Source organism: Sinohyriopsis cumingii, chromosome 4 (assembly GCF_028554795.1).
Source record: "Sinohyriopsis cumingii isolate HCF-2022 chromosome 4, ASM2855479v2, whole genome shotgun sequence".
Taxonomy (NCBI): Eukaryota; Metazoa; Mollusca; class Bivalvia; order Unionida; family Unionidae; genus Sinohyriopsis; species Sinohyriopsis cumingii.
In genome coordinates, this window is record NC_142964.1 from 119,609,579 (window position 1) to 119,636,428 (window position 26,850).

A 26,850-nucleotide genomic window follows, 5' to 3' on the forward strand; every position below is an offset into this window, starting at 1 on the left:
TGATCAAACTTTTCAGTTTTTCTCGTGTTTCGTTGACCTTTTAATGGAAGTGTTTGTTATAACAAAGACTTTGATTTTTATATGAACTATTATGCTCAATTGTTAAGATTCAATAGCGATATATATATATATATATATATATATATATATATATATATATATATATATATATATATATATATATATATATATATATATATATATATATATATATATATATATATATATATATATACATGTATCTACAAAATCGAAAACTGTTTGAGGATTTTTTTAAAACCTAAAACTGCATGCGTTTTCCTAGACTAGAATAATAATACTAATACTACCCTATCATGTTTGCTGCCTGTTGGAAATGTTTTTGATGTTGATTTTGTTTTACACAACGCTGATCGCCATTACAAGCAGCTACAAAGAGCCACAGTGAGCACGTTGATTATAAGCATTAAAGATGACGACAGAAAAGTAATATATTTCCACTTCTGTAACACATTGTCCCCGTATAGTAAATGGGAGAAATTTCTGTAACTGATCCTAGTTATCGTAGTTTGAAATGTGCAGAGAAAACAGAAGATAAAATATGTAACACTATGTCAGTCAATAAACGATAACTTAAACTTAAATGACCGCCATATTACAAATGTATGCCATCCACTAAAATCATCTCATACTTCCACTAGACAAAGACACGTTGACACCAAACTGCTTAAGACTTTGCGGGATAATATTTGAACAGATATGTCGAGAACAAATAGACACAAAAAAAAAAAAAGAGAAACAGGATCATAGTGAACAACTAACAAAACACGAGAGTTGCAGAAACAGATTGACTATAACAACAAACTAGTTTAGATGCATGTGACTAGTTTAAACAAAGATTTAAAAACATTATCTAATGCTATGCAACACAATCAGTAAGAGAGAGAGAGAGAGAGAGAGAGAGAGAGAGAAATATCAACACTTTAACAATACTTGTAACTCAGAGTACCGAGGAAATTCAGAGATACACGCATTAGCGAAAAAAGTAAAGATATATATGTCATTTGCAATATCAATATTACAAGATAATCTCAGAAAATAAATCCAACAGAACGATGACAATAGATTTTTATACCAGTAGTGCATATTTAAAAAACAAGATCATTACTATGAAAAATGACCTTTCGGGCTTGTCGAGTAAGAATGGTTTAGCTGAGATAACAGAAGCGATACGGGAAAATAAAACAAAATAAATGCAAAAACACATAATAAGAATCGTGAAAACTACTTTCGGTTTATCTGTTACGGATTTGAGTGATAAGATTAAAACAACTAAAGTTGTTACCTTTCAAAAAGTTACTAATGTTTCATAAAGTTACATACAAAGTATGGATACCCTAAAGCAGAATACAAAAGAACAAGTTGATAACATTGGCGTGGTACAAGGAAGTTTCGAAGAAATAGACAAAAGGATTAAATGCATGAGAAGCAATTTCAATGAGTTAGAACAAAAGTCTATAAAGGAAACATATGCATTCAGCAGTGAAATAGACAAAAGGACCGATTCATTAACTAGTAGCACTGATTCAATTAAAAGCAAAATAAACGTAAATTTAGAGACATTCTAAATTTAATTATACACTGAAATGAACATTAAAAGTCTACTATTTCATTGCAGATTGGCAAATTTAAATGGGAAAGCAGAAAATCCTATAAGAAAAGTTGTGACAAATCAAAATTTATACCTGGATTTTTGTGCTTTCGAATTTAATATTATTTCAGATGCGCAATATCCAGATGGCATTAAAGTCGCTGATCTTGAAAGCAACGGCATTTGAGTTTTACGAGAAAAAAAATATATTAGCGGCATTGCTCTACCATTAATGTTACTATTTACGTAGAAGCAAGATGATTTTGTCTCTTTTAAACCTGGAGATGTATCTCGGACCTTTCCTATCATTTTTAGATTTAGCTATGCTCGGTCAAAATTGCTTTACATATACAAGTCACAAAAATAGTTCATTTAAAGAGGACATCACTGAAATAATGACAGCAGGCTGATATATGATTTTGTTTTAACTTACATCTTACAATAACTGATCAAAATAAAAATTCAAATTTGCATTAGTTTTCACATTGGATAAAAGGTAAACAATGAATATGTTTCTTACACAACATATATAAAAATAATTGTTTTTCATCCTTAAACAAACACGTCACTATCATATAGAAGACAACACTATTTTTTTAATTGAAATTTAAAGAAAGTTTTCATTAGATTGCAGGATATTATCTGGAAGCAGTATTAAAATATGTTGTCACTGATAGCGCAAGATCGAAACACAACAATGGCAACAGCAGTGGTCATCATCATAGGTGAAATACCTAACGGCATTGCCTTCAAATAGGTAGCAACCTTCTGTTCGCATTATTTCATCCAAACGGTTTTAATGAAAAGGAAGTTAAAAACAAAGAAGTTGTAATATAGACAACTGCAGAGTTCGAAGAGAACAGAGCTAAGGCAACCGACTTTCTGATTCAAAGATAATAATAAACGGTTTGATCATTCACTTCTTGGTTATCTTGGCCAAACATAAGCAACATAAACCTGGTGACTTTTACCAGCCTTCTGAATCCAGGTAAATTATGAGCATGTCTTTATTGCAGTTGTAATGGGTGTTGGTGTTTATATAGATTACATGAACCTTTAATTTCTCGCTAGTTTGTGCTGTTATGAAAAGGATAGCAACATGTGGCAAATACACACACACACATACACACACACGAATTTGATTTAAACATCTTAAGATCAAATAAATCGATATATACTACACACACTCTTAGTAGTAAACAACCTTGATCAATTTTACAAGTGGTAATATATGAATTGCTGTCCAATGTTACGATTTTACTGAAAGTAGATGATACAAAATGCACTGGGGAACAATTTAGGAAGAATGCTTGTTAAAGTCATAGCCATTTCTTATAGTAATGATAATCTTTTCAAGTCGAATGACTTCAACACTTTAATTTCAGAGTGACATTGATTCTAGGTTAACAGCGTCGTGAGAACCAACAAAACTGATCAGTGTCATTAATGATAAATCGAGGAAGCTGAGATCAAAACAATTCAGCGTGTAGTATATACAAAGACATTGTGAATACCAATTCATTTTCAGGTGCTAAATATAATTACTCATTATGTTTTTTTTTCTTCGTGTTTTCTACAGGATATGAGATTTACCAATTCACAGGTTAATGCTTCGAAAACTAAAGAATGTGGTAACCAGGAATGCCAGCTTGAAAATGTTTTGTGCAAAGATTACTAAAGATTCAATGGCTAATCAGTTAATAACATGTACTAAGACAACATTCCTTTATTCTATGATTTCATTATTAGAGAGAAAATATTGATGCGGCAAATAACACAACCTGAACAAAATGTCATACTTAATTCAACATGAAAGGAACGATGAATCTGTGTAAAATAGACAGAGAAAATAGTCCAGAAAAGAAATTACTTAGTATGTGTTATTCTCATAGCTTCAAAGTAAAACACCAGTTAAAAGAGGAATCAAAATATCACTTGGAATAACAACAAAAGAACAAAGGAATTCAATATCGCAAGTGTAAATAATTTTTATACATATCACCGTTACGTCTGGCTTAATACAAGATGTGTACATGATAATAAATTGCGTGGTACAGCGCATAAATTAGAAACGTTCAACAGGGTCTGCACCTGCTGATAAAATAAGACATTCCATATGAATTATTAGAAAATCCTTGCTTTCTTCATCCCATAATAGCGTAAACAAACTATTGACCACTAATGTAAGATACCAACAAACATTCATAAAAAAATAATTCACACAAGAATTAAGTATGTTGCAGGGATGAAACTAAATAGACAGTATATCAAATAGACTTGAATATATCTCTTTATTGTTGCCTCTTCCTAAATAATTGTTTCTAGCTATACAATGCCGCATCTATAAACCCGTAACACACGTTTCGGGATCTTTCTTCTATGTTATCTATCTCTTCTGTTTGCTTACCTCCTTTGAAACGGTTACATTACGTTTTCCAATTATTTTACAATAGGCAAACGTAGCCGAAATTGGCAATAAATAAAATAGTAGTAGGATGACTGATGATTATCTGTCACTTCCGACTTACATACTGTCATATCTTCGAAGGAATAGCTCTGTTTATAATCTGGCTCCAAGAAGTAATAAGTAGACGGAAGGTACACATTAATCATCATACTAATAACAAAGTCGACGACTGCTATCTCTGTCATGGTGTTAATTGTCGCATATGTGGTAATTTTTAAAAATAGGTCGAAATTCAGGAACATGACATACATTCCCTGACTACGTCCCTGTTTGTTACATACCAGTAAGTCCCATTTTCAAAAATTATCAGACATATGCATTTAATTTTATTATAAAAAGCATCTCGTTTTTAATTACATGACATACTGCGTCCAAAGTCTTACACATTTATTCTTTCTTTATCGATAAAAGTTTAAGATATATCAGAAAATAAATATATGTAGGACCTATGTTTTAAGTTTAATGATCTCATGGCAGTCATCCATTTTTTTTTATCATTTACGTGCAATACATGATGGGCTGAGAATATGAATGGTGGTTTTACTGCCATGAACCGAGTCTGCTGTTTGTGTTTTTTTAATCAGCTAGGCGTCAGTGAAGGCGACAAAACTCCTATTCTCATTCTAGCGCCATGTAACAAATTTCGCTGAAAACGTTGTAAAAATAAAATGTATTGTCCATTTTAATGCGTCAAAAACAGGGGCAGGACGACACATTGGCGTTAATGTTTATAACAGAATATTGTCTATTTTCCAGCCATAAAACTGTGTCTTTCCATCATTCAAAAAACTTTGTTACACAGACGCGCGAGGTAGAATTGTACATCTTCTGTAAACTTTCGGAAATGTTCGGCTTTTATGATGTTCGTTCTATTTCCGGAGCTTGGGACTGGGCGACTCATCAAATGCAGAAGTAACGTTGTACAATGAGTGGAGTTATAATTTGGGTTAACACTATATACCTTAATGATCAAACTACTCCCAGGTGGCGCTATTGCTTCTTTCGAAACGAACCCGGATTGGTTTTGTTGTTGTTGAGTTTAATTATAGTGGTGTGCGCACAATCGTGCATGTGCCACTTTTTTCTGACTGCACCGCAGCCTGCTAGTTGTTCCTGGGGAGGGGAATGGTGCCATCTCCCCCAGACTTTTATGGGTTCAAGGAACCCTGATAGTTTGGCCTCAATCTGTGCGTCCATAAAGGTCCTTTACAGTTGAATGGTTGGCTGTCAATAGTGGAAAGGAGAGCCCGGGAACGGTCCTGGTTGCTTCACATCGCTGGTTTCTTGTTGCATTTGCCTGGTGTTTCTTGTTTTTTTTTTTTTTTTTTTTTTTTTTTTTCCTTCTTCAAAATGTTCTAAAGGGGGCGGGGTCTATGCTGTTTATAGAGGTTGTTAGTAGAAATCATGTATGAAGAGAGATTTTCAAGGTTATTATGGTATTACTAGTTGAGGTGTTTAGGGTGTGCTTCCTTCGTTATGTTATTTACAAGTTTTTAGATATTGCCTCTTTAAGTTATTTGTTTATTAATGTTTTTAGAGATTGAATGTTACTTATATTTTATTTAGCAAGAGACCGGAGTCCTAGCCGATTACACGGTTCGTTAAGGACATCTACGACCAGAGTCCTAGCTGATTACTCTGTTCGTTAAGGACATCTAGGACATCCGATTTTGCGGTTTCCTAAGCTTTTTATAGGTGCTTCGTAAGTTAATTATTTATTAATATTTTTATAAAATTGAAAGATATGTTATGGGTTTTTATGTGGGGGCCTCTAAATTTATTTAGCTAGTTACTGGGTCTTTTGGTTTTGTGGGGATAGTAATTATATTTTGTTCCTAAGTCCTGCTGAGCCTATGAATTTATTTATATTTTTATATGCTGATTGTTTATTTTTATTAGAGTCCATAAGTAACTCTGGGTATGGGTGTTGTGATCCAATGTCTTTTTGTTTTTTGATAAATATTTTCTTAGCAGGTTGATATTTTGGGCATATATTGAATAATTGGTGTAGATCTTAGGTGGTGTGGTAGTTAAAGCACTTAATGGTTGCTGGTTTGGGTCCTATAAACCTTCCAAAACTGCTTGCTAGTATAGTTTTTCCAGTTATTATCCTGTTTATGGTTTTCTGTTCTAAATAGGTACCCTTAGGTAGCTGTATGTTCCTATCTACGTTTTTTTTTCTTTTTTGGTTTCATGGTGCTTTTTACCTTTTGTGGAGGAGTTCCAAAAATCTTGCCATTTTTGGTCTATATATGTTTGTGCGAAGCTTAGTGCTTCTGTAGAGCTATAGTTAAGCTTGATAGAGTTTTGATCTCCTAGTTTGGTTTGTGCAACTTTGTCTGCTCTTTCGTTGCCGGAGATTCCAATGTTCGACGGTATCCACATGAGCTCGACTAATTTATGTGCTGTGGTGATATCGTCGATTAATTGGCATGCTCTGTCGAGGCATTGCTCCTTAGAGTGTGTATTGCGATTTTGGATCGATTTGATAACGCTTAGGGAATCGCTTATAATGACTGCTTTAGGTATTTGGTTGTCTTTGATCCATTGTAGTGATTCAAGTATAGCCCATAATTCAGTGGTGTAAATGGAGCAATAGTCAGGTAATCTGGATCCCGTTTGTATATTGAGTTCAGGGATGACTATTGCTGCTGCTGTTCTTGGTCGGTTGTTTGTTTTTGATCCATCGGTATATATTTTAACATAGTCCGGGTATTTTTGGTTGATTTTGTTTCCCAGTACAGGTTTTAATAAGTTGCTCAATCGTTGCTCATTGTTTCCTATTTTTAATAGAATAAAAAAAATTTTTTATGTCACGTGCACAAAAAAATGACCCTGGGTCATTTTTGGGCGTACGTGACATAAACACGATCACGTGACCCCTTTCGATTTCGCAGTTCTGTTTTTCTTTCCATTATGCGCATTTGTTAGTTTTAATAGAGATACTTTGAGAGAGATTTCTCAGTTTTGGGCTTTTTACACTGATGTCAAGTTTCAGAACTTGTTGCTCATTGGTTGCTCATTGTTTCCCATTATGTTTAAAATATCACGCAAACTGTAACAGCTGTTACGTATATCTGATTTAATTCATGTTTATTTTTAATTTATTTGTTTGTCAGTTTTAATTTTTTATTCTATTATATGCTATTATAATGTAAATTTATTCATTTGAGATGATACGTTTTCAGAAAATTGTTTGACCTTGACTGTTTGTAAACACCAGGTGTTGATCTAAATTCTGACCTTGTTTCAGAACTTGTAGCTACTTTCATAAAGAAGTACTATTTTATTTTAAAATGATTGGTTGTTTCCAAGGTCATGATGGGACTACATGATTTAAGATGTAAACAATTTTTTTTAATGTTTAATTTCTTGGAGTAAAATGATTGGTTGTCGTCAGGGTCATTTTTTGGTGTACGTGACATAAACACGATCACGTGACCCCCCTTTCGATTTCGCAATTCTGTTTTTTTCCATTACGCGCATTTGTTAGTTTTAATAGAAATACTTTGAGAGAGATTTCTCAGTTTTGGGCTTTTTACACCGATGTCAAGTTATTTTGTTGTAGCCAGATTTATAGTTTTAATTTTCTTCAGATCAGTTGGATTTCAAAAGGATTAATTCTTTTTTCTCTGGAAATATTTTGAGTATTGCTCACACAGAAATTTTGGAAAGGCATTGCTTAAAAGTTTAATTTGGATTTCCGGCACCAGGGTGCCATTTGTATTTCTACGAGGAACTGTAGATAAGCACAGTACAGACTACATCATACGTCATCGTCATCCATCTTGGATTTTCCATCAGGATTCCAACTTGAAATTATTAGAACATCTTTTTACTAAGACTTTTGCAATTTAATTGGTGGATTATTCTTATATTATTTTTGGATTTGATTCTTGAAACTGTAAGTTCTCATCTTTTTTTTTGTTTTCTTCATTTTTACAGAATTTTTCCAGGAAAATAAATTATTTGTTAAATTTAAAAAGCTTGTTGTTTTCACTCTTTCTGTGATACTATTTATTCGAGCCTAAATACGTAACATAGAATTTGGGTTGCTCGTCCTAAATGTTTGTAATCCGGCTAAAATATTTCGGAATACATTATTTTTTGAGATTTGAATTCCCCTAGTTTTTGAAATCATTTTCTAAAATGGCATCAGAAGTGGAAATCTTTCTTTCAAATCCTACCCAGGCACAATTAGATCTTTTCAAAAAAGATGATTTGATTTACCTTGCCAGAAAATACGATATTTCTGAGGTAAAGGTTTCCTTAACGAAATAGAAAATAAGAAATATTTCGGTTCAGTATTTGGTAGAAAAGAATGTTTTGGATACAAGTGCTTTGTTTTCGGTCACTAAGTCTGTATTAGACTCTGACACAAAAAGGATGGAATTAGAATTAAAATACAAGATGGAATTGGAGTTGAGGAAGCTGGAGCTTCAGAAAGATAAAGAAGAAAAACAAATGTAGTTGCAATTGGAAAAAGAAAAAGAACAAATGAAATCGGAGAAAGAGAAAGAACTAATGAAATTGGAGAAAGAGAAAGAACAAATGAAATTAGAGAAAGAAAAAGAACAAATGCAATTTAATAAAAAAAACAATTGCAGTTACAATATGAGAAAGAGGAGAGAGAGATAAGAAAAAGATAAAGAAAGACAAATGAAGTTACAAAAAGAACAAATACAAATGCAAAGAGAGAAGGAAGAGAGAGGATGTCAATGTAGAATGAAAGAAATGGAACTGGCAAGTGAAAAGCACATTCATACTTAAAAACCAAATTTAAGTTTTGATCTTGCAAAGAATATTAGATTAGTGCCCCCTTTCAGAGAAAAAGAAGTGGACAAATATTTTCCTTATTTTGAAAAAGTTGCTGAAAATTTGAAGTTGCCAAGGGAGCATTGGACTCAATTATTACAATGTGTACTGACTAGTAAATCTAGTGATATTTACCGTTCACTGTCAGTTCAAGAAAGTGATGACTATGATACGGTCAAAGAATGCATCTTAAAGGGTTATGAGTTAGTCCCTGAAGCCTATCGGCAAAAATTCAGAAACTATAGAAATGAAGCTGGACAAACTCATGTCGAATTTGCCAGAGAAAATGAGCAGTTATTTGATAGAAGGTGCTTAGCCAAGAAAGTCGAACAAGATTATGAAAATCTTAAAACAACTTATATTACTTGAAGAGTTCAAAATATGTGTAAATAGTGACATTAAGTCTTATCTTGATGAGCATCAGATTGAAACCTTGGAAAATGCTGCTCGTGCTTCTGATGAGTATTCTTTAACTCATACAATTTCTTTTGTAAATAAGACTTCTACTCGACACTCATTTGGCAGAAAAGTCTTTCAGCCTAATACAAGCCCTTCTAAAACTCAAACTGGTACAACTTCTTAAAATCAAACTTCGTAGAAGCTTGATTCAAGATCCTTGTCTCTTCCTACGTGGACCTATTGTAAGAAAAAGGATACGTTATTTCTGATTGCTACAAACTGAAACATAGGCAGCAGAATCAAGACAGACCTATTCCAAATGCTCTTATTTCTAAGAGGTCAAGGTCACGTTCATATATTGAAAACAATACATTTGTTGGGTCTAACCAACCCCAGTCTGATTGATTATGGCGAATTATGAACCATTCATATCGAAGGGTTCTATATCACTCTTGGGTGATTCAGCCAAATCCTATCCCTATTAAAATTTTAAGGGACACATGAGCTTTTCAGAGTCTTTTATTGTCGTGTACTTTGCCTTTTTCTGAGAAGTCTTCTTCCAATGAGAGTGTTCTTATTCAGGGAGTAGAGTGCGGCTTTGTTGATGTTCCTCTCCATTGTGTAACTTTGCCATCAGACTTAGTTTCAGGACCCGTTACAGTCGGAATGGTCTCTGTTTTACCTGTTGAGGGCATTCATTTATTACTAGGCAACGACCTAGCTGGAGACATGGTTATGGTTGATCCATTTGTAACTGACAAGCCTTGCTTGGATCAGAAAGTCGATCCAATTGAAGAAGACTTCCCTGAAGTATTTACAGCTTGTGCAATTACCAGAGCTATGGCACAGAAAGCTCTTGATAATGATGTTGATAGGAAAATATTTCTTTAGTTGGCACATGTATTGGTCAGGCTTTTGATGAGGTCACTTTCACTCCTTGTTTGGATCCATCAGAAGGTATTGATCACAGTGATCCTCTTTTAACGACTCATTCTCTTTATTCTAATCAGGGTAATGAAAGACAATCATTTGTCGTCGAACAGAAAAAAGATCAATCATGATAGCTCCTGATTGTTTCAGAAGGCCATTAGTGAAACTGAAGCTACTGTAGTTCCTGTCTGTTATTTCACTACAAATGGAATTCTTATGAGAAAATGGAGACCTCCCGAAGTACCTGCTGATGAAAAATGGTCAGTGAACTATCAAATTGTAGTTCCAAAACCTTACAGACAGGGAATACTTAGTTTGGCCCATGAAACTCCATTGGCTGGTCATTTAGGGATCAATAAAACTTATCAAAAGATCTTAACTCACTTTTATTGGCCAAAAATCAAAATTGATGTTGGTAAATAGTATAAATCTTGTCATACCAGTCAATGGTAGGAAAACCAAAACAGAAAATTCCCAAAGCTCATCTTGTTCTCTTCATTCTACACACTCAGCCGCTCTCAAGTGTCATAAATCATCATCCAGTGTCTCACCACTTGTACGCTGATGACACCCAAATATACAAATCGAGCCACCCAATTGAAGCTGATGCTACCATCTAAGGTGTAGAGAGGTGCATTTCTGATGTGAAATCATGGATGACATGTAACAAGCTGCAAATGAATGATGATAAAACTGAGGCCATTCTGATCAGAACACAAAGACTTTCTCATTCACATCCTTTACCTCAAACAATAAATATCAGCAACACCAAAATTAAATTCACACAATCAGTACGAAACCTAGGTCTTACTCTGAACAGTACGCTCACATTGCACCAACATGTCATGAACATATGCAAGGCTGCATATCTTGAGCTGAGACGCATCAGCTCAATTCGCAAATATCTTTCAGTTGATGCCACTAAAACACTCGTGTGTTCATTAGTACTTTTAAGACTGGACTATTGTAACTCAATTATGTCTGGTTCATCACAATATCTACTTCAAAAACTTAAAAAGGTTCAAAACACAGCTGCTTGGATCATACTTAGAGTACCACGATCAGAACATACCTCCCCGCTGCTCTGTACCCTACACTGGCTATCCATTCGATCCAGAATCAAACACAAATAAATTATAGGAGTACCAGTATGATGAAAGAGATTACCAAGTTAAACATGCAATTAATTTAGTTGTACCTGTCCCTCTCAATGAAGATTTAAGTGAATGAATATCATCAGATTTTACTGACAATGGAGTGACAAATCTTCCTAATTCAGAAATTATGAAAGATCTGGACCAGAAACTTTCACATTTGCAAGAGCAAGAAAGAAATGAACTTAAACAGTTATTATTTGAATATGAGCACTTATTTCCAGATGTTCCTACAAGGACAAACAACATGTTTCATGATGTTGAAATTGAAAATTCCAAACCTGTCAAACAGCACCCATACAGGATGAACCCTCTCAAACAGGAATACTTGAAAAAGGAAATTCAATATTTGCTGGAGAATTATTTTATTGAGCCCAGTAAAAGTGACTTGAGTTAGCCATGGATACTTGTTCCAAACCAGGTAAAATTTTCCGGATGTGTACTGTTTATAGGAATGTGAACAGTGTGACAATTGCAGATTCATTCCCATTACCAAGAATCGATGACTGTATTGATAAGATCGGGAATGCCAAGTATGTCACCAATATTGACCTTCTGAAGGGATTTTGGCAGATTCCACTAGCGGAAAGAGCAAAGAAAATTTCGGCATTCGTGACTCCAGATGGAATTTACCAATTTAAAGTAATGCCGTTTGGGATGAAAGGGTGGCCAAGTACATTTCAACACCTCATGAATATGATTAATTCTGGTCTAGACAATTGTGATGCTTATATCAATGATGTCATCATCTACAAAGACACCTGGACATAACATTTGGCAACAATTCGGAAATTCTTTGACAGACTCACGGATGCATGTTTGACAATTAATTTATCTAAAAGTGAGATCTGCCGTGCTAGTGTTACATTTCTTGGACAAATTGTGGGAAATGGACAAGTTAAACCTATAGATCCTAAGCTCGAGGCTATCTCTGAAATTCTCGTGTATAGAAATGTAATATTTCATGTACACTGTTTATAATTCATAAGAGTACTTCATATGTTTTTCTTAAAACTTATGTATAATTAGTCTGTGGAAAAAAGAAAGCGTTATCATATAAATCTTCTTTCTATGTGGGAAGATGTTACGTATATCTGATTTAATTCATGTTTATTTTTAATTTAATTGTTTGTCAGTTTTAATTTTTTTTAATTATATTATATGCTATTATAATGTAAATTTATTCACTAGAGATGATACTTTTTCAGAAAATTGTTTGACCTTGACTGTTAGTTTATAAACACCAGGTGTTGATCTAAATTCTGACCCTGTTTCAGAACTTGTAGCTACTTTCATAAAGAAGTTTTATTTTATTTTAAAATGATTGGTTGTTGCCAAGGTCATGATGGGACTACATAACTTAATATGTAAACAAATATTTTTAAATGTTTTATTTCTTGGAGTAAAATGATTGGTTGTCGTCAGGGTCATTTTTGGTGTACGTAACATAAACACGATCACGTGACCCCCTTTCGATTTCGCAATTCTGTTTTTTTTTTTTCATTACGTGGATTTTTTAGTTTTAATAGAGATACTTTGAGATAGATTTCTCCGTTTTGGGCTTTTTACACCGATGTCAAGTTATTTTTTTGTAGCCAGATTTATAGTTCTAATTTTCTTTAGATCAGTTGGATTTCAAAAGGATTAATTCTTTTTTCTCTGGAAATATTTTGAGTATTGCTCACACAGAAATTTTGGAAAGACATTGCTTACAAGTTTAATTTGGATTTCCAACACCGGGGTGCCATTATTTGTGTTTCTACTAGGAACTGTAGATAAGCACAGTACAGACTACAGCATACATCATCCATCTTGGGTTTTCCATCAGGATTCGAACTTGAAATTATTCGAACATTTATTACTAGGACTTTTGCAATTTAATTCATGGATTATTCTTAGATTATTTTTGGATTTGATCCTTGATACCGTAAGTCCTTCTCCTTTTTTCATTTTTACAGAATTTTTCCAGGAAAATAAATTATTTGTTAAATTTTAAAAAGCTTGTTGTTTTCACTCTTTCTCTGTTACTATTTATTCGAGCCTAAACACGTAACACAGCATATATGGAAATTAAGGCTTGAACCAGCAGATCCTGCATTGATATTACACACTTGTCGTCTTTTATCTGAAAACTCAACAAAACACGACTACACTGACAATTCTTATTGACATCAACCAACCAGTCAACGGTTGTCGGTGCAACCACTTGCTTTGTCGTCAGCGTCATCCGGAGAACATTATTTATTTTGTTACTTTTGTTGGGTGTGTTGTTTTTTCTTCATATAAGTGGCCCATTCACCCTGCTTCTGACGCTTTTGTTTTATTATATATGGTCAAATGTACACACTCTTTGAAATTAAAAGCAATCGAATGCATTCATTTGAATCCACAAGTATACAAATTTTCAATTATTATCGATATCAATTTGATTTATAGAAACGGGATATTTTTTGGACACATACTGTATAACCAAAGTCAAATAGTGATAACAAAGAACAAAAACACCGAACAATGCTATGCCTATTTTTGGTATAGGTAATGTTTATGTTTGCCTACCGAACCTTATATATACATATTCAGGAGACCTAAACTTTAGAATATGTACCGTGCTACTCGAGATTCTATTGTTGGCTGTTGTATAGTGTGCCTCGTTTGACAGAGGTCGAAAAATCGAGAACTAGTTGAAAAAGATTTAATCACTCAATCAAGGTTCCTCTTTAAACAAATATTTATCTTTTCAAGTGTAGCTGTCTGGGACTTATAATGCCCTATTTGGAATTCCAGGCCTTATCACCCACCGCTCGTTAGGAACAGCGTTAATGTTTCTTGCTAGCTAACCTGTCGAATCTAGTTCGGTGATACACACCCGCTGTTGTCAAGACTCGTAATGTAAGACATGTCGGATTACGGATATAAACATTAAGGTAAGTTAACTCTTAATGAATCGCAATTTCTTCGATATTTGTATGCGTAATTCAAAATCACATCGACCAAACAATTTATAGACGTATTTCTCTTTAGTGATATCGGCTGTGTTTGATGAATGTTGGTGCGGGATTAACTTCGGTGATTTGGTCGATTGAATGCCTATTTAAAACTTGTTGAACCCAGTATAATAAGATATAAGATACTGTTTACTCAACGATCCATAAGTTAAATTGATTTCTATCCAGAGCCACGTTTGAAGCACAAACGTTATATTAGGTCTTGCAATGTATGTATGAATGCTTGATAACCATGTATGTATTTAGATAGGTATACGGGTAGTTAACTAGGTAAGCAGGTAGGTAGATAGCCGCAGTATATATATATATATATATATATATATATATATATATATATATATATATATATATATATATATATATATATATATATATATATATATTGTTTCCAGAAAATGAACCCCAAAATTAACTTATTTACATGAGATTTATTTTATTCATAGGAGAGACATGATTTCACCCAAATAGCTGTGATGAAATATCAAGAGAAGTAATAGCTACTTTTTTTAAATATAAACATGGAGAAATATAAGCTATTATTAATCAACTAAGCGTCATATATTGAAAACTGTCCACACAATATGACAAAGCAGTCTCTATACACGGCTTCATATATGTCTGTACTGGGGCCCCGGATAGCAGAGTGGTCTAAAGCGCTCGCATTCACCCCTGTCCGCGTGGGTTCGAGTCTCTGGCTCAGGCAGTGTCTGTATATGGAAAATCTGCCACTAGCTTCCCATAGGTTGGTGCTTCTTACTGTGGTTTTTCTCGAGTTCTTCCTTCACCAATTATGCTGGTAGCCATGTATATCCTACCTTGCTTCGAGAAATGACGTCAAAGCCCAAAACAACAACAAGGGCCTATCCGACCCTTTCTAAACGGAGTGTATACATCACTTTAATTAATTAAACAAGTCGTACAATTTTTGAATTATGGACAAGTATGAATCAGAATTTTTAGTTTTTAATATTGCAAAAATTTCAGAAATATAATGTCATTAAATTGATATCTTTTTTATTTAATGCCATTCCCTTTGTCAGGAATTATTCCGTTTACAGACTTATACCAAATCAGCCATGGGGATTTAATATGTGTAGAAATATATGCAAATATATACTGTTAAACTGTGATCCGTATCCATTAATGTTTCAAAACGATCATCAAAAAACAAACTTCAGTTCAGTAGTTACGCGAAATAAAGCTTGGGGCAAAATATAGGGAGTTGACATAGTATATACAGTTGATAATATTTGACACAGTGGATAGAGTTGATGGTTTGTGATACAGTCATGAACGGCGTTTGGGGGTGGCAAGTGGGGCGACCGCCGCAGGCCCCGCTCTTGAGGGGGCCCCGCGCTTCAGGCCTAAGGTCTCATGTTATTATTTCGATTAAAAAACCCGTTGTCCACAAACATGATATTTTTTAGGAATAATGAAAAAACTAAATTCGTGCGCCAAATCGCGAAAGTTGATCTAGTCTAGACATAATCAGTGTTTGCAGTAGCATACCAATCGAGATACCGATACTCTGGCCCCGCGCGGTCATGATCGGCCCTAGGCCCCGCGTACTTTTAACGCCGCCTCTGGACACAGTGTCTGGAGTTGACTGTATTTGACACAGTATCTGGAGTTAATTGTATTTGACAAAGTGTATGGACAAAGTGTATGGAGCTAATGTTATCTGACACAGTATATGGAGTTGATTGTATTTGACACAGGATGGAATTGATGGTATTTTACGTAGTATTCGGAGCTGATGGTATTTGATACAGTGTGATGGTATTTGATACAGTGCGTGGAGTTGATTGTCTATGATACAGTGTATGGAGTTGATTATATTTTACATAGTGCATGGAGTTGATTGTCTATGATACAGTCAATAGAGTTGATTGTATTGGACACAGTGGATGGAGTTGATTGTATTTAACAAAGTCTGTGTAGTTGATTGTATTATACACAGTGGATGGAGTTTATTGTATTTGACACAGTATATGAAGTTAATTGTATTTGACACAGTATATGAAGTTAATTGTATTTGACACAGTATATGAAGTTAATTGTATTTGACACAGTATATGAAGTTAATTGTATTTGACACAGTAGATGAAGTTAATTGTATCTGACACAGTAGATGAAGTTAATTGTATTTGACACAGTATATGAAGTTGATTGTGTTTCATACGGTATATTGAGGAAGATGGAAGATTATTATTTTTTTTTTAAATGTTATGCACTGGATACTTTCCCATTGGTCCTCTTCAGTCATCGTGGCACAAATCGGTATAAGCCTAATGTGCCCATCTGGCCAGCCACCAGACTAATGTGTCTAAACTTGGACCTATAGAAATCCAGTTTGATGACTGACCTTGGACCCATAGAAGTCCAATATAACAACTCCAGTTTAATAACATAATATAATAAATATAAGTGCCAAATTAAAGCGGACGTTAGAAAATGAGCCTTATTTGAGTATAGTAGAGTCAAATCGTTTCGTAAAGAGAAAAAAGAAGTGTTTGACACATTTTCGGAGCCTCTCTTTTAACCAGTTGTCGTATATGAGTTTGATAGAACCGTATCTGTACGAGTGATTTATATTTTACATCTAAAATGCATGAAAATAGAGAAATGCTTACCATGCTGGTTTACAAACACAACAAACATAAACTTTGGGTCAAACTAATTAACCTTTCTGGATATAAACGCGAAGATTGCATTCGGCTAATACTCCAAATACAAATAAATGAACAAACAAAAGCAAACAACCTAACGTAATTTTCAAAAACACATCTATCTATCTATCTATCTATGTGGCAGTGGCGTAGGAAGAATTCTGCATACCTCCCACAAAATTAATTCTGACGCCTCCTGATGAATAAAAGATTGATTTTCGGCACCCACTTGCTCCCCCCCCCCCCCCGCCCCGTTGCATTTGCCACGCCGCTGACCTGTGATAACAGTATTGGTGCAAACATCTCTAAAGATTTAAATATTTGAAAATTGTACAGATAAACTCCAAGACCTCATCATGTATCCTTTAGACCCGATAGTTCTGTCTTGAGAAGAATAAAAGCGAGTACACCAGTCTACTCCATCCCGTCATCTTCATAAAAAAGATTGGTAAAAGAAGCATTGTTTTAGACGTTCTTTTTTTTAAAAAAAAAATTGGGAGATTTTTGTTGAAGGAGTAAAAATAATGGCCATACTATTAACAGAGAGAGAGAGAGAGAGAGAGAGAGAGAGAGAACACTCTAAAAGAAATACGAGTGGGCATGACAGATAGGCTGGCCCTTGTTAACAGCAACTTATTTACAGTGGTCGTTCCCACAGCGGGGAACATACAGTAGCATATTTAATACTGGTCGTTTCCACAGCGGGGAACATAACGTTGTCATTTGTATATTTAACACTGGTCGTTCCCACAGCGGGGAACATACGTTGTCAGTAGCATATTTAATACTGGTCGTTCCCACAGCGGGGAACATACGTTGTCAGTAGCATATTTAACATGGGTCGTTCTCGCAAAGTCGAGAATAAATTGTCTGTTACGTATTCAACAAGGGTCATTAAAGGACTCACGGTACTAATTCAGTTTTCATAGTAAACCAATGCAAACACCGTGATATTAAAAATTCAATAACTTAAAATTTTTGAGTGCTCATGATCAGACCTATATTTATCAGTCTAGATGAAACTTAGATGTCAGCTTCTGTATAGAGGAAAGGATATGAGCTGCGGCATTTTCTGGACCTGCATGTGTTTGAAACATGTGCTTTCAGTTCCGCACCAAAGAGTCAGGTCCTAATTTTAGTAATGAGTGTTCCAAAGTCAAGACGTTTAAAGGACTGAAATTCCATCATTAAAACAATGTCTCTATTTTTTTCACTTACAAGTAGGATAAGCTCTCAAAAGATTCTTTTTCCTAAAACATAACTTAACATTATTAACTAATCCTGGTCAGCCAAACCCATATATACTCTATTTTAGGTTCACCCATTTTCAGGCTGGTTCCCATTTTTCTATATCATTATTACTGTGTGTCCTAAAAGCATTTCGCCAAGTCCGTAAAGAAGTCAATGTCGCATTGAGCTGTGTATTGATCAAAATAGACACGTTCTATTGTTATTATGCGGCTCGACACTTTAGAACTGTTAACGACCGATGAATATCTGATAAAGGAGGCATCCATATACTGAATATAGCAATTATTGGTGGTTTCAATCAATAGCAGTAAATCGCTCCGGTGTCTTAAGTGGTTAGAGCGTCTGCCTCTGATGCGGGAGGTCGCGGTTAGAAATCCAAATCACACACACAGACCACTCCCCCCCCCCCTTTCCTCTGCATAGCTAAAAAAGGGTGGTGGTGGTTGCAAGGGCACTTCAGATGGAGGCTTAAAAATCTACAAATATACCATGAAAGCTGACTTTAAACTGTTCTTTTTATGTGTATAATTATTATAGCTATATTAGGGTAAAGATTAGATGGTTTAGACCTATACATGGTTTATTTAGACACATACTTTTATTCACGGCAACCATGGGCCCACCATGTCCGGGGTGGGGTGGGGGTGCGGGTGGCGGAGAACGTGACCCTTGTGCCATCTTTACTCTGGCTCTGTGTAATATTAATCCTAAAATAATAGCGGTAGCTGACAGGTATATTCCATGTTAAACTCAAATTTACCTTTTCATTTTTTTTCTTTCCTCGTAAGAAATTCATAATTTGTGTCGAACCCCCTTTAGTGGGAAGGTAGACATAGCTGCTTCGTTTCTAACTATGGCGGTGGAGTCTACATTTTGTTAAGATTTTGGTTAAAGTTCTTCATGGGCATATATTTCCTAAACCTCTTAACAGAGTTTCGTCATAACCATTGTACCTATTAGAAAGTTCCTTCCACAACTTGCTAGCTCCATTTAGCCATGTGGGACAAGGTCACAGTAGTAGAATATTTATGTTAATGTTTAGATAAAAAAAAAATAATTTCCTATATTTCCTAAACTTCTTGGTGGATTTTCTTCGTTTTTGGAAAGAAACAGTCGATCGAGGCAATTAATCATAAAAGAATTTCTCCAAGGTTTTGGTTATTGATTTTTCATTTATTTACTTTCTTACACTGTGATAAGCTCGTTCGCCCCTATGACTTTGGGACCAAGTTCACACGTTTAATAGCAATGGTGTTTGCTTGTTTTTTTATTGCCGGCTCGGCATACATGCCATGACATTCTTTTTATCTTGCATCATACAACACAGGTAAATATACAAAGTCTCAAGAAGGTTACAGAATTCGTCATGGAGGGGCAGGGGAAGGTAGCTTCAACATCATCACTGCAGTAGTATAGCAACCGCATCAGCACCTCCCGAAAAAGGGGGGGGGGGGCATAGTGGGGCCAAAAATTCTTACATAATGTGCAAAAATGCTTCTTCTTGATTTTGAGATCGCCCCAGAATGTAAGATTTCGCGGGGGGGGGGGGCGGGGGGGGGGGGGCAGAATATCTTGCTTTGCCACTACATCACGGTATATTGATAGCTGCAATGTTCCTTGATCACTCACTGCTGCGGTGACCTAGTGATCTGAACCACGGCCGAGTCATACCAAAGACTTATAAATATATACTAGCAGCTGCCTCGCTAGGCGTCTTTCGTTAAAAGGTTAGTGTTAGGACTGGTCGGCTTGGTGTCAGGATAATGTGATTGGGTGGACATCATGCTACATGTCTACGGCCATATGACTGAAAAATTGTTAAAGCTTATGTACAAATCCAAATCACCAAACACACACACACACACACACACACACACACACACGCGCGCGCGTTCTTTGATCGCTGCTGAATGCCGGTGAAGAGTGCATCAACATAACGATTATTGCAGTTATTGATGGTTTCACACTATCTGTAGTTATGTATTGCAACTGCTGAGTCTTGGAGGACGTTTTCTTTCTCTATTTATTTCTCTTGCGATGCAAATAACAAACAGATCTTATATCAGACAAAATATGGAGACTCAAGTACTTAGTCCTAATATTCAACGCAATTATTTATATCATCTCGTGGAAAGCACGTACACTAATCGTTTGTCTTTGTTTCTGTTTTTCGAACGGGGCAATCGATCCTTGAACGGGACCATATATCCTGGAATTTGTGTGTACATGTGATTGAAAACGTGTCCAAATAACAGTGCCAAACTGGTGCCCAATAACGTTTCTACCGATAACTTTTTCAAGGACACAAAGCACAAAAGACGAGTACACAAGCGAAACAAAATCAAAACACTCAAACGTAATTACTATATAGAATCTAAGTAATGTTTGCTGTATAGATGCAGATATTTACATTACAGATACGGTGGAATAAAACGATCACGTTTGAACGGGGTTAAACGATTCTACTTTTGAAGATAAATCCGAATAAAATGTCCCTAAATTGGAAGTGACGAACAAAGAAGTCCAAATGCTGATGTAAACAACTAAGGCAGCAGTTATATCATTGTGCCATCTACAAATGTAGGTTGTTAAGACCATGAGATTGAGAAAGCGAATTATTGGCAGGAAAATGTGGTTTTTATGATAACTTGGAAAATCTTTGTTACCCTACATTAATCTGAGCACGCTTAATTGCAAGCAGGAGATTTCAGGGTGAATGAGTGCACACAGTCATAGGGCTTCAATCCGTCTACTACTTTTCAACGTTAGAAAGAAGGTGTTTTTCTTTTCACAACGCACGTACGAACAAATGTCTCTGTTTTGATATCCTTGGAGTTCATTCATTTTTTTTTATATAGAGATCATTCATGAATCATTCTTGTTTTTGAACTATATATATATATATATATATATATATATATATATATATATATATATATATATATATATATATATATATATATATATATATATATATATATATACATACATACATAATTGGGTTTTCAAAAATCGACATTGTTGAATATTTGTATTATTTAAGACGACGCGGATGAATGACAATAAATCGGATTAAGTTTTACTTTCTACCTTACACAAACAAAAGTAACATGAATCCTCCAGATACATTGTAAGTACTGCGTTTATTCATGATCATTTTTGGTATAAATTTCAACCTAAACAGTAAAAAACAAAAATGCTAAGTTTTATTTTGATATGGGATACGTAAATTGAGAAGGTTGTGAAAAGCCCCAGGTTTCAGTAAGATTTGTATGATATTTAATCTGTTTGTATGAAATGATATACCCGTTTACCGAATAATGTGTGCAGTTCTTTATTAGTTGATAAATTAGCTGTCTTTGAACCTACACTATCCGGGTCACTTCGACTTGGCAAAATTCCCATGTTGCACAATGCACATACTGCGCAGCAGGTTATCGTTTTAATCACTTGAACACAAATTTCTTTAATTTTATTTCTTTTATGTTAGTGCATTGATTTTAAAATCTCACCTATTCTCCGGTCTCTCGAACGTATTTTATTGGCAAAAAGAGTGCATTGTGATTTTCACGATTATTAATTCCCATTACAGTTTGACATCTGTTTTCGCGTATAGTGCCCACCCAGTTGCATACATCATTGCATTTGTGGTAAATGTGACCCATGGTGTTGAAGATGAGGGATAACTCTAGTCTATGCTGCTCCCCTAATATTATAACTAAAAAAAAAAAAAGCGTAGACCAGTCTGTCATCGTATTGTTTGATCGTAGATCTGTATCAACGCTATTAGTAGCTCGATTATCCATGCCAAGGAGACATCTGCATGCAAAGAGACACCTCATTAATTAAAGACAATCATTTAAGAGCATTTATAATTGTTTGGCTACGTTCTGTACCTTAACTGTTGAAATATTTTCATTGCGTTAAAACTCGTATGCTAGGGATTGATCAATATGGGGTGTAGTGTGGGAGTTTTTCGGACGGAAGGATACGATTTTTGCGCATTTAAAAAAAAATGGGAAAACATGTTCGCAGCAAAGTGTACGATACGGTTAAAGGGAATTTCTTTGCAATGTGATTTTTAATACCCACCCCCTTTTAATCCCCTGTATGTATTGCGCTTGTCTTCGTAACCGACATATATAACTACAAACCCAAGACAACATACCAGGAAATGCATGAGAAAAACACGATGCTTTATTATTTCTAAGGTGATGTTCATGTATCAGGCACGTGAGGCAAGTCGAAGGATTTGAAAACCATTGAAAAGTCCAATAAGAGAATAATTTTGTTAATTTAAGTTGAATGTTTTACAAATTGATTGCACAGATAGAGAGAGAGAGAGAGAGAGAGAGAGAGAGAGAGAGAGAGAGAGAGAAAGCATTTAAAGAAAGGAAGAGGCTAGCTTAATGTTCTAATACTCATTCAAAGTCACGGGTATCTTTGGCACCATTTTAAATTGAAAGAGACTAATTTCATCGACAATTTAAGCTATTATTATTATTATTATTATTACATATTCAAATGGGGTCTCCGGATGACCTAGTGGTCTGTAGCGATTGCCTTTATGGTTCACAGTTAATTCATCTCTATCCACGTGGGTCTGAGTCTCGGGCTCGGACAATGTGTGTATGTGGGAAAGCTGCCTGTAGGTTCTAGTAGTGCTTTGGTTCTTGCCGGGAGTTTCTCGAGTTCTTCCCCAACCAGCTGAACTAGCCGCCGTACATAACCTATCGTGCACTGAGATATGGCGTTGAAGCCCAAAACAACAACTGCATATAATCAAATTACGATCGATCCAAAAGGATGATAATATTCCGATTAGGTAGACACAATACGTTAATTTTATATCTATGAAGTCGTAGTTGTTCTGATTGAATATATGCAAAAAGAAATTCTTTTGTGACGTCATATGTCACGCACCAAGTCTTAAATAGATAAGGAAAGGATACCAAAACAAAATAACAGAGCATGTGTTTAATATATTGAGAATAAATTCTTTCACATTACTGGTTCCCCGCCGGAAGTTTTGGAGCATTGATCAATGTGGGCACGGAACACAGCAAGGCTGCCGACTCTAGAACTCTAATAATGTACGAGAAGTTAGCATATATGTATTTCACCCTCATGGATTGGCATTTAGTTTTCATCGCTGTTAGGAAATCTGTGTGATGCCTGAAGTAGATAGCTGATGAAAATGAGTGTTTTTGTTGGTTAGGGAACGTACTCGAAACAAAACGAAGTAAATGAACTTTGAGTGAAACACAGATTCTAATTTTGTCTGTGTAGGCATTAGTATTTTCTGAGAGTTCACTTCAGAGATTTGAAAATATCAAACAACTAAAATAAGTTGCCGGCTCGTTGTTTTAGAATTTACCTCTAAAGTTTTGGAAATGAATGGATCGATCGATCCTTGAACCATGTAGAGCTAGCAATCTTCTATGACATGCGTATTAGAAGTAAGGCCAAGCTGTACACTCTCTAATCCAAATCATACACATCATTCACATATCAAAATAACGATAATTATTCTATGATATGCATATCAGAAGTTAGGTTCAGCTATGTACTCTCTAACCCAAATCATACATATTCACATATCAAAAGAACGATAATTATTCTATAATATGTGTATTTCAGAAGCAAGGTCCGGTTATGTACTTTCTAACCCAAATCATACACATAATTCATAGATTTAAAAGAAACACAACTGTAGATTTTTCAACTTACACTACTAGGATTAAAATTTTGAAAAATTGGTAGGAAATTATAAGCTCGGGAAGGAGCCAATAACAAAAAAGTGACAGCAATCAATTTTTTCAATATGAAACTTATTTCTATTTTCTAAAAGAAGAGTACGAGGTGAGGTGGGTGAGTAAATTCTGCTTTAATAAATTCACTCTTCTCACCGCTCATGCTCTTTCAGAATATATTGTGGTGTTGTCGTAGCTAAGGGAAGTCACTGTAAGAACTATGGAATATACTTAAAATGAATTCCTGACTCTGCACCATCGCCTCTAAGTACGCGGATATGAAATATGCCCGTAAACCATCCACTTTTGTATATTATCACTACGCCGACCAACTCAACAGACATGTATGTTAAGAGTCTAGCAAAATAGTTCCAAGACTTTGCCCCTTTAATTTGTTTTGCTGTGATAACTTGTTACGGTCAATATATGTCCTGATTGTAATTAGAACTAAGTGACAGTCTTCATTAAAGTGTGCTAACATGTATTTTTGCAAAACGTAAATTGACCATGTTTATTGGAAAACTTCCGTTGTTAAATCTTCAGTTTTGGAGGTGCGTAGTTTTGGACGTTGTAGAGGTCTTCAGTATCGAGCACTCTCCACCACAGTCGCTAAATAAGCGTTTTGAAAAACACCGCAACTTGTGATTTGCAATACTGAATGTAAGTAAAAAGAAAAAGAGCTATTGTTTTCCATTTCTTGGTTTTACATGAAGAAAGACGCAGAAAATAGGGATATATTGTGTCAAACCGGAAGTAATTATGAAGATCTTTCCGAGCTGGTTTTGCTTTTCGCTCTGATATTTTAAGCGATCAGTCTTTTTAAATCCTGACGAAAATGATTTTCTCTTAACATATGGGCAAATGCCATGGTAAAGAGGGGGGGGGGGATTGAAAAAATGCTGTCCCTTATACAGGGTACATACATTTAAAGTGCAAACACATTCATTACACCTTTATTTTATATATTCACGAAGGAGAAATAAAAGCATGGCAAAATATTCTTCATGAGATAGTGATTATATTTAAAGAGAACAGGAAGAGTGTGTACCACTTTAAAAAATGCTGTTTATTTTTAGAAACATCATTGTCTATAATTTTGAATAAACATATGGATCTGTTATATTTATTTTCGCAATGTGGCTTATGTAAAACAAATGTAGAAAATACGAAGAGATCGTGCTTCTGCGTTTTAATGACCAATATTTTCATACATTTTTGCGGGGTCTTGTTTTGCTCTATGTGGGTGTGAGTGTGGGTGTGGGTGTTCAATACTTTTTTCGATCTATCGATGACCATAACCTATCTGAAACTCGCCACACATGAATTCATCTCTTCGTTTGGAACTATTTGCTTCGTTCCAGTGATACGTCACTTCCTCCTACTTATGACGTGCAGGTAATACTTGCACATGAACCAACATTTGTGAGGAGATTGCTTTTAAAGACAATTATTCCTAAACGATGCAGTAGAAACGTATAATAACAAACACTTTTAGATTTTTGTTGGAAGATTAATAAAATAAGTTCAAACAGAAACTTTCAAACTTGTCCTTTAATGTAAAACTCCATACCAAGTTAAATTAAAATCCTTGCAGTCCTTCGAAAAAGTTGTTAAGCTGAAACGAAATTGGTGATAGATCTTGGCGTGGTGGAACGGACATGGGTAAAGAAGTAAGTTGTAAACGTGTAAAGTGTAAAAATCAAATGAAGCAAGGCGAAGGACGAGAGAGAGAGAGAGCAAAACCAAACTTTATTGATGGCTCCTGCTTGGGCTAAGAAATATGCCTGATTGAAGAGATTATAAATAAAAATCACTGTGATGCACAAAACTTTTGTTGTCGAAAATGTACTTTTATCAAAGTCAGTGGATAACTTACACGTTTAGAGTCAAAGTGGCAAAGGTCTACATAACTGTGACTAAAAGAAGAAAGGTTTCCGCGCAATAACACAATAACAAGTGGATGGCTTGCACTTTTGGCAAGCAAGAAACTTCATAATATATTTTGGATAGCAACTTAGTTCTAGACCACGCATTATGGATTAAGGTTTGTGGATTGCTTGCGCTTGAGGTATGAAAGAGGCCTATGAATTTTGGTGCCATGGTGTCAAAGGTCAAGGTCACTTTGTCTATAAATAAAATGTGTTTTTAAGTGAACTTTTGTTCTAGAGTAAGTTCCTTGACCAAACCTTGTGGATGTTTTGCACTTTTTGTAACAAAGAAATATATAGGTTAAGGTCAGAGGTCACTTACATTTTATGTCATGGCAAGTCTAATAAGAAAATAATGGCATGTGCACATCAAGTTTAGTTAAGTGACTGCACAGATGACTAATAAACATGGGCAGTGTGCCGTTCACTGCACTCATTTATGTTCATATTCGGGGAGAGACAGCATTATTTCACTTTGTTGAACACTTCCCCAAATTCCATCCAGTTATTGGAAGATATGCATAAGTGTTCATCCTTACATACAATACCTGTGACATCTTTTATGACAAATGACTTTTTCTGAAAGATTCAAATCAGTTGGTTCGTCCGTTTTTAGCGGCACCTTTGAGCGCATTTGTATAAGAAATGGTCTCTCCCAAGGACAGAGAGAGAAAGATGAAAAGGCCTGGCCCGGGCAGATATTCAAGCCACGAAACCGGAATTACGATTCAGGCCATCCACCAAATGAGCTACCACGACTCTCAAACATTAATAATCCTCTACTCAGTTTGACCTACAAACGTCGAATACAAATCTAGCCCCCCCCCCCATCCCAAAGAAAAATCCAAC

The 26,850-nt window shown here is 35.1% G+C and overlaps 1 protein-coding gene across 1 annotated transcript in view; it reads left to right on the top strand.

Moving 5' to 3' along the window:
- Window positions 1–14,030: 14,030 nt before the first annotated feature.
- Window positions 14,031–26,850, top strand: part of LOC149801998 (uncharacterized) — a 31,791-nt gene continuing 18,971 nt past the window's right edge. The window contains exon 1 of the mRNA XM_089956391.1: window positions 14,031–14,319. The gene's annotated coding sequence lies outside the window, so the exon portion shown is untranslated. The remainder of the gene's footprint in view (window positions 14,320–26,850) is intronic.